This window comes from Primulina tabacum, chromosome 2 (assembly GCF_025594145.1).
Source record: "Primulina tabacum isolate GXHZ01 chromosome 2, ASM2559414v2, whole genome shotgun sequence".
Taxonomy (NCBI): domain Eukaryota; kingdom Viridiplantae; phylum Streptophyta; class Magnoliopsida; order Lamiales; family Gesneriaceae; genus Primulina; species Primulina tabacum.
In genome coordinates, this window is record NC_134551.1 from 29,297,920 (window position 1) to 29,306,948 (window position 9,029).

General features: G+C 32.5%; 1 pseudogene; it reads left to right on the top strand.

Moving 5' to 3' along the window:
- Positions 1 to 2,688: 2,688 nt before the first annotated feature.
- Positions 2,689 to 8,068, top strand: LOC142537618 (uncharacterized; annotated as a pseudogene).
- The last annotated feature ends 961 nt before the right edge of the window (positions 8,069 to 9,029 follow it).

Below are 9,029 nucleotides of genomic sequence, written 5' to 3' on the forward strand. Positions count from 1 at the left end.
TTTATTGAGTGACTCAACCGCTTACCCCCTAATCACATTAAAACAATCGGTTCGTTTCTTTATGTAGGGCACGTTTCTCCACATCATTACGTAAAAATCACTCAACTCTGTGAGTGCCCTAAAATACGTGACGGTTATCTTCTTAAAATTTGAAATAAATCATTATACCGTCGTCTGAGATTTTTCAAATTTTAAAATACCTCCACTGATCTGTGGCTCTCCGAACCAGACATACGCACATGAACCTTGCATTATCACTTTTACTCTAATACAGAAATTTACTATCTTCATACCTTGTTCTTCTGAGACATTTTGTTTGTTAAAGATCGTCCTGAAGATTTTATCATCTTCTTCACCATGCAAATGGCTGCATCCATTGCTCACAACACCATCACTATCAACTTTGCATATGTGCTTGATAAAGATAAAAAATTGTATATTAAATAAATGTTTTATAACATAAATATATAGTTTTTGTTTTATTAAATGTTTAAATATTATATGTTTTATAATAAATTGTATAAAATATAAGTTGTTGTGTAATTATAAGTTTTTATTATTTTTTACAGGTTCGATAAAACAAGAATAAACTTGGCGTTGCAAATGGGATTAAGATGATTCTTGGACATGTAGAAAGTTGATGTTAATATCTACAATATTGGTGACAAGCATGAGATAAAAATCTTCTCACAAGTGGGATCAAATTAAGCAACAATTAAAGTTACCAAAGAAGTGGCAATTTTACCATGCTCTAGTATTTTGACCATATCTCTCAAATTACTTGGTCAAATGGTTAAAAAAAAATACCACAATTCAAACAACTCAGATATCTACATGTTTTATTTTATGTGGAGAAGAAAATTCAGATGAGAAGATTTTCAAAAGTGATGTGTATTAAAATATTAATTTCTTGGAACACCAATGAAGACTTATGTGTAAAAAATAATATTTTATTTGTGGTTGTCTCCCCAAATTTGGCTATAAATAGGGGTGCATTGTAATGTATTGAGATATCCCTCATTTTATGAACAAACCTTTGAGTTCATAATATTTCTCTCTTTGTTTTTCCTTTATTTCTTCATTTAAATATAATTAGCATGTTAAATTCATATTCAAAGTTTTACACTTTGAATAATGAGTAGCTAACTTCCCAAAGTTGAGATGAAAAGGTGAAACTCTTGGCATGATAATAAGGTTATTAAAAGGTAATAATTTATGTTTTATATTATTTAATCATTATTTATTGTTTATGTTATATTTATTTATTTAAGTATTATTATACCTTACTTATAAGTAGCTGTTTTGATTTATTGTTGCTATATGTTACACTAAATTCTTGGAACCATTTAAATGTTAGTTTGGTATTACCAACCATTTAAAGTGGATGCCTTGATTTATTATATGATTATATCATAATATTAATTTCTTGGTACCATTTAAATGTTTGTTTGATTTTACCAACCATTTAAAGTGGGAACCTTGATATAGTGTTTACAAATATATACATAGCACAATAAATACTTGACAACATTTACAAGTTTTGGTATATATTATATACTTATAAGATAATAATATATAACATAATAAAAATATGATTATTTAATATATATTGGAACCATTTTATTAAGTGGATTTCAATAATGTTCATTAATGTTAACTTTATTAAATTGCCAAGAGTGGATCCTTTAATCTCAACTACTTAAATTAAAATTTGAACAATTAAAAATTACCAATTAAAGGTTCAAACCATTAAAGAAAAAAAAACTAAAAACAAAAACAAAAAGACATTGTAGTGGACTTGTAATTACCTTAGCTTCCCTGTGGATACGATATTCGGAATCACTGAATTATACTACTTGTTGACAACCTGCTCTTGGGAGTGCAACAATCAAAGTCGCAACAAGTTTTTGGCGCCGTTGCCGGGGAAGTATAATTTAATTTCAAGTCTATTTAATTTTGTTTATAGTTTATTTTTCTTTATTTGAATTTTTATTGCTTTTGTATGTTTTTATTCTTTTGCATTTGCATTTGCATGAGCATTTGGTCACGTACACTTAGTGGTCGACTCATTCGAAATAATCCTTTATTTTTACAAAACTTGGCGGAAGAACCCATCCAAGAAAAATGAAGATGAAATTCAATCTCAACATGATCATGATAGACGAAGAACACTTAGAGATCACATGAATCCTACACGTACGTACTAGTGCACCTTCATGTCTAGTTTTTCCCCCTGATGCATCTCATTTCAATTTTAAGCTCGGTATTATCCAACTTTTACCCAATTTTCATGGCTTAGATTCTGAAAATCCATACATGCATTTACGAGAGTTTGAAGAAGTGTGCAACACATATAATGATCTAAATTGTAGCATGAACACCATTCGACTTAAGCTTTTTCCTTTTTCTTTAAAAGATAAAACTAAAACTTGGCTAAAAAATCTTAGATCGGGATCCATTCGAACTTGGGATGAATTGCAACAACAATTTTTGAAAAAGTTTTTTCCATCTCATAGAACAAATCCTTTTAAAAGGAAAATCATCACTTTCACTCAAAAACAAGGAGAAACTTTTTATCAATGTTGGGATAGATACAAAGAATTGCTTAATCTTTGTCCACATCAGGGTTTTGAAATTTGGAGAGTTGTTTCTCAATTTTATGAAGGCTTAACACCTAAAGATAGGCAAATGGTTGAATTTATGTGTAATGGAACATTTGAAGATAAAGATCCAAATGAGGCAATTGAGTATCTCGATTCATTAGCTGAAAATGCTCAAAATTGGGACACTATAGGTACAATCGAACCATCGAACAAGATTCAATCTCCCACATCTGGTGGAGGTATGTACACCCTCAAAGATGAACATGATCTCCAAGCTAGATTTACCTCTTTGGCAAGAAAAGTTGAGGCACTTGAATTGAAAAAAAATGGTCAATTAAAAGTTATTCAAGAAATTGCGTGTCACATCTGTGATACAAGTGATCATTCTACAAAAAATTGTCCCACTTTGCCCTCTTTTAAAGAATGTCTCCATGAACAAGTCAATGTTTTGAACAATTTCAAAAGGCCAAATTTTGAACAATTTTCTCAAAATTATAATCCAGATTGGCGAAATCATCCAAATTTTAGTTGGAGGAATGATAATGCTGCACAATTTCCGCAACCACATTTTCAAACTCAACAAAATTTTCAAAATTATGCACCTTATGTTCCTCCACCTAAAAGAAATTTGGAAGCTTTAGTGAATTCTTTCATTGCAAAGCACGAGTCTATCAATACTCAAACTGCTCAAACCATGACAGATTTGAAAGATACTCTTGCTAAATTTGCATCTGCACTTAATGTTCATGAAAAAGATAAATTTCCTTCACAACCACAGCCTAATCCCAAGGATCATCATTCACAAACTGGAACTTCTGGAACTCAACCGATGGATCAGGTAAAATCTGTTATTACCCTTCGAAGTGGTAAGGTTGTGGAAAAATCCATTCCTGAATCTTGTGAAGATGATGATAAATCAACTCCAAAGGGTAAGGATGTGGACCCCATAACTTGCGAAGAGGAGGTTCAACAGACAGTGTCACCACCATTCCCTCATGCATTGAAAAATACAAAAAAATCAAATTTGAATTCTGATATATATGATATTTTAAACAAGTAAAAGTTAATATTCCTTCATTAGATGCAATAAAACAGGTACCATCATATGCCAAATTTTTGAAAGATTTGTGCACTGTGAAAAGAAAATTGAATGTGAAAAAGAAAGCATTTTTAGCCGAACAAGTAAGTGCAATCATTCAAAATAATAATAATTTGAAATACAAAGACCCTGGTTGTCCTACTATTTCATGTATTATTGGAGAACGAAAGATTAAAAAAGCCTTGCTTGATCTTGGAGCTAGTGTGAATTTACTTCCATATTCAGTTTATCAAGAACTCAATCTAGGCGAGTTAAAATCTACTTCGGTAACACTTTTACTTGCCGATAGATCTGTTAAAGTGCCAAGAGGTATGGTAGAAGACGTGTTGGTCCAAGTTGATAACTTTGTATATCCTGTCGATTTCATAGTTTTAGCTACACAACCTATCTAAGCTTGTAATGCAACTTCTGTAATTCTGGGTCGTCCATTTTTAGCAACTTCTAATGCTCTTATAAATTGCAGGAATGGAATAATGAAGTTGTCATTTGGTAGCATGACCTTGGAGCTCAATGTTTTTAATCTTTGTAAGCAACCACATGACAAAGGAGATGAAAATGAAGATGAAAATCTTATTGAAACTCTTGTGGAAGAAAACATTCAAGAAGGGAGTACTCGTGATCAATTAGATATTTGTTCAATTGAAACTGTTAAAGAAAATATTGAAATTGATCTTGATGATTTTATAAGGTATCACTCGTTACCAGGATCAGAGAAAGAATTTGAGGCAAAATATGAGAACAAAGACGAACCACCCATATTGGAGTTAAAACCCTTGCCAGAAGAATTGAAGTATGCATTTCTTGGAGAAGATGAAACATATCCGGTGGTAATTTCTTCCAAAATAGCAAATGATCAAGAAGGTAAATTAGTTGATATGCTTAAAAGACATAAAAATGCAATTGGTTGGACACTAGAAGATCTCAAGGGCATTAATCCACTAATTTGCACTCAAAAAATTCACTTAGAAGAAAATGCAAAAACATCTCAACAACCCCAAAGGAGATTAAATCCACACATGAAAGATGTTGTGAAAACTGAAGTTCTCAAACTACTTGATGTTGGGATTATCTACCATATTTCTGATAGTAAGTGGGTAAGCCCAACACAAGTAGTTCCAAAAAAATCTGGCATCACAGTGATAAAAAATGAAAAAAGGTGAATTGTTAACAAGTCGAGTCCTATCTAGTTGGCGGATGTGTATTGATTATAGAAAACTAAATGACGCCACTAGAAAAGATCATTTTCCATTACCATTTTTGGATCAAATTTTAGAAAGAGTAGCAGGTCATCCATACTACTGTTTTCTTGATGGATATTCAGGTTATTATCAAATTCTCATTGCACTCGAAGATCAAGATAAAACTACATTCACATGCCCTTTTTGAACATTTGCATTTAGAAGGATGCCATTTGGATTATGCAATACCCCAGCAACATTTCAAAGATGTATGCTAAGCATTTTTAGCGACATGGTTGAAAATTGTTTGGAGATTTTCATGGATGATTTAACTGTTTCTTGGAATACATTTGATAAATGTCTTGAAAATTTGGAAAAAGTTTTAAAATGATGCGAGGAAAAAGGTCTTATTTTAAATTGGGAAAAATGTTATTACATGATTACTTCTGGGATTGTTCTGGGACATGTCGTGTCGTCTCATGGAATTGATGTTGATAAAGCCAAAGTTGATGTCATTGCCAATTTACCCCTTCCAAAACCATTAAAGAAATTCGCTCATTTTTGGGACATGCTGGATTTTATAGAAGGTTTATAAAGAACTTTAGTTCAATCTCTAAACCCATTTGTAACCTCTTAACAAAAGACACTGCATTTGAGTGGACTCAAGAATGTCAAAATACTTTTGATAAAATCATTCGACATTTAACATCTGTTCCTATCATGCAACCTCCTGATTGGTCTTTACCATTTGAAATCATGTGCCGATGCGAGTGATTATGCAGTAGGTGCAGTACTGGGTCAAAGAAGAAACGGTAAGCCTTACGTGATATATTATGCAAGTAGAACTTTAAACAATGCTCAAATGAATTACTACACAACTGAAAAAGAACTACTTGCTGTAATATTTGCATTAGATAAATTTCGTTCTTATTTGATTGGATCAACGACTATTGTGTTTACTGATCATTCTGCTATTAGATATTTGTTGACCAAACAGGATGCAAAGCCACGACTGATACGATGGATTTTGTTGCTCCAAGAATTTGACATTGTGATCAAAAATAAAAAAGGAACCGAGAATGTCGTAGACGATCATTTATCGAGACTAGTAACAGGATCATCTTGTGAAATGACACCAATTAACGATAATTTTCCTGATGAACATCTATTTTCAGTTACTACTACACCTTGGTTTGCTAACATAGTAAATTTTCTTGTGACAGGAAAAATGCCACCGCAATGGAGTTCCCAAGATAAAAGAAAATTTTTGAATGAGGTAAAAAACTTTTATTGGGATGATCCGTATCTGTTCAAGTATTGTCCAGATCAAATTTTTCGACGTTGCATACCCGACAATGAGGTAAGTAGTGTCATTAAATTTTGTCATTCAGAAGCATGCGGAGGACATTTTTCTTCAAAGAAAACGGCTGCAAAAATCTTGCAGTGTGGATTTTATTGACCCACTTTGTTTAAAAACAGCCACGAAATCTGCAAGATCTGTGAAAATTGTCAAAAATTGGGTGCGATTTCAAAAAGAAACATGATGCCTTTGAATCCTATCATTGTAATTGAAATCTTTGACTGTTGAGGAATTGATTTTATAGGACCTTTTTCACCGTCGTTTGGATACTTGTATATTTTAGTTGCAGTTGATTATGTTTCCAAATGGATAGAGGCAATCCCATGTCGAACAAATGGTCATAAAATCATCATCAAATTTTTGAAAGAAAATATTTTTAGTAGATTTGGAATTCCTCGAGCCATGATAAGTGATGGGGGAACTCACTTTGTTAATAAACCATTTGCTTCATTAATGAAAAAATATGGTATTACTCACAAAGTAACTACTTCTTATCATCCTCAAACAAATGGACAAGTTGAATTAGCTAATAGGGAGATAAAGAAAATTTTGGAAAAAAATGTTAACTCAAATAGAAAAGATTGGTCTCTGCGACTTAATGATGCACTTTGGGCATATCGAACAGCTTTTAAAACATCATTGAATATGTCTCCCTATAGGTTGGTTTATGGAAAACATTGCCATTTGCCTGTGGAATTGGAACATAAAGCTTATTGGGCGATCAAAACTTTTAATTCAAGCATGGATGATTGCAACAAATTGCGCAAATTGCAACTTAATGAACTTGATGAACTCAGAAATGATGCGTATGAGAATTCAAGGATTTATAAAGTAAAAATCAAATCATTTCATGATAAAACAATTCTTAGAAAATCTTTTGAGATTGGTAAAAAAGTTTTTCTTTATAATTCTCGACTTCACATATTCCCAGGAAAATTACGATCAAGATGGACATGCCCATATGTTGTAAAGCATGTGTATCCTTATGGAGCTGTGGATATTGAAAATCCTAAAAATGGTGATGTTTTTAAAGTGAATGGACAAAGGCTTAAACCATTTTTGAAAAATGAAATCTTTCAGCAAGAGTTTATTTCCCTTTTTGATCCTTAAATTTTTATGTTGTATTTAATTTTGTTTGTTTTTATTTCAGATTTTCTTAATCTTTTTATTTTCCCGGTTAAATGGCGGATAATGGTACTCCGTGACTCTCATAGTCGGTTAAATCAGTTTCCCACAATTGCTGATACAAAAATAAAAAAAAATCATTTCTTTTCTTTTCAAAATGGATGAAAATCTCTCAAAAGTTTGTAAATATTTTCCTTCTGTTTCTGAAAATGTTCTAAGAAAAATTTATGCAGGTAGGTGTGAAAGATTGAGATTGTTAATGCAAAAAGGAATTCCAAAAGATATTCGTCTTGTAATAGAAGCTAAGGTCCGATTAGGAGGAGAAGTTCCACAATCATTGCTCATTGGGTATTTGTCTGAATTAGGAAAAAGCACTTATGCGAAAAAACGAAGGGCCAAAAGGTTAGGGGTTTGTCATAAGTGTGCAACATGGACTTGTGACAAACGATGCAGATCTTTGGGATGTGTTTCCGATAACAGAGAAGATAAAATTGGTTTCATTAAGAATGGGCTGAGTAAGGAGTCTTTAGATAACATCTTATTGACTCTTGAGACGCATTCTAGTGGACATGTGCATATTGAACTTCTCCGTTTATGGAAACAATTTCAAGATGAGCGTCATAGTCTTGGGAATCCGACTAAAAAAGACCCTGTTTGCCAATTTATAAGAAAATTGGGTGGGAAGCATATCCTCGACTCATAGAAGGCGTTGAAGCCGTTTCTGGACGTAAAACCAGAGGAAAATTGTGAGCCACAATCACACTACTGTTTATATGCATGTGTGTCATTATTATTTTTACTGTTTATTCTGATTATTCTGCTTTCAGCTACGACCCATAGTTTTGTCATGATAATATATTACCCCTATAAAATCTCTCATCTTTTTCTCTATTTTCGCAGACCAAAAAGAAAGTAAAAACATGGTTGGATCCTCTGCACAAACATTGAAAAATATTTGTGTATTTTGTGGGTCGAGTTCGAAAAAAATGAAGTATTTGTAGAAGCAGCGAATAATCTTGGAAAGATATTGGATGAGAGAAAAATTCACTTGGTATATGGGGGAGGTAATATTGGGCTAATGGGATCTGTTTCAACATCTGCTCATCTTGGAGGTAGCCAGGTTTTAGGTATTATTCCTACAGCCTTAGCTGAAGGAAATATTACAGGTGTTACGATTGGGAAGGAATTAAAAGTTTCTTCTATGTATGAAAGAATCACCAAAATGATTGAAAATTCTGATGCTTTTATCGCACTACCAGGTGATTTTGGTACATTAGAAGAAATTTTTCACACTGTTTCTTGGGCACAACTTAATATCCATAATAAACCTATGGGCTTGTTGAATATCAATAATTATTATGACAGTTTGTTGACATTTCATGATAAAGCTGTGGAACAGAATTTCATTTCAGAAAATTCACGACGGATGCTCGTCTGTGCTTCGACTGCCGACCAATTAATTGATGATTTGGAAGCTTTTGTTCATAAGCCTGATCCGATGATAACAAATATCAATTGGTCGCAATCAAGCAGTAAGAAAAGAAAGTTGGATCATTGATTCAAAAATCATGGATTGGTTTGCGTTTGTTTCAGTTTGTTATCTTCAATACAATTCCAGGTGATATCTCTTTCATTATGTACTCTTTATTAATAGTTATTTTGAT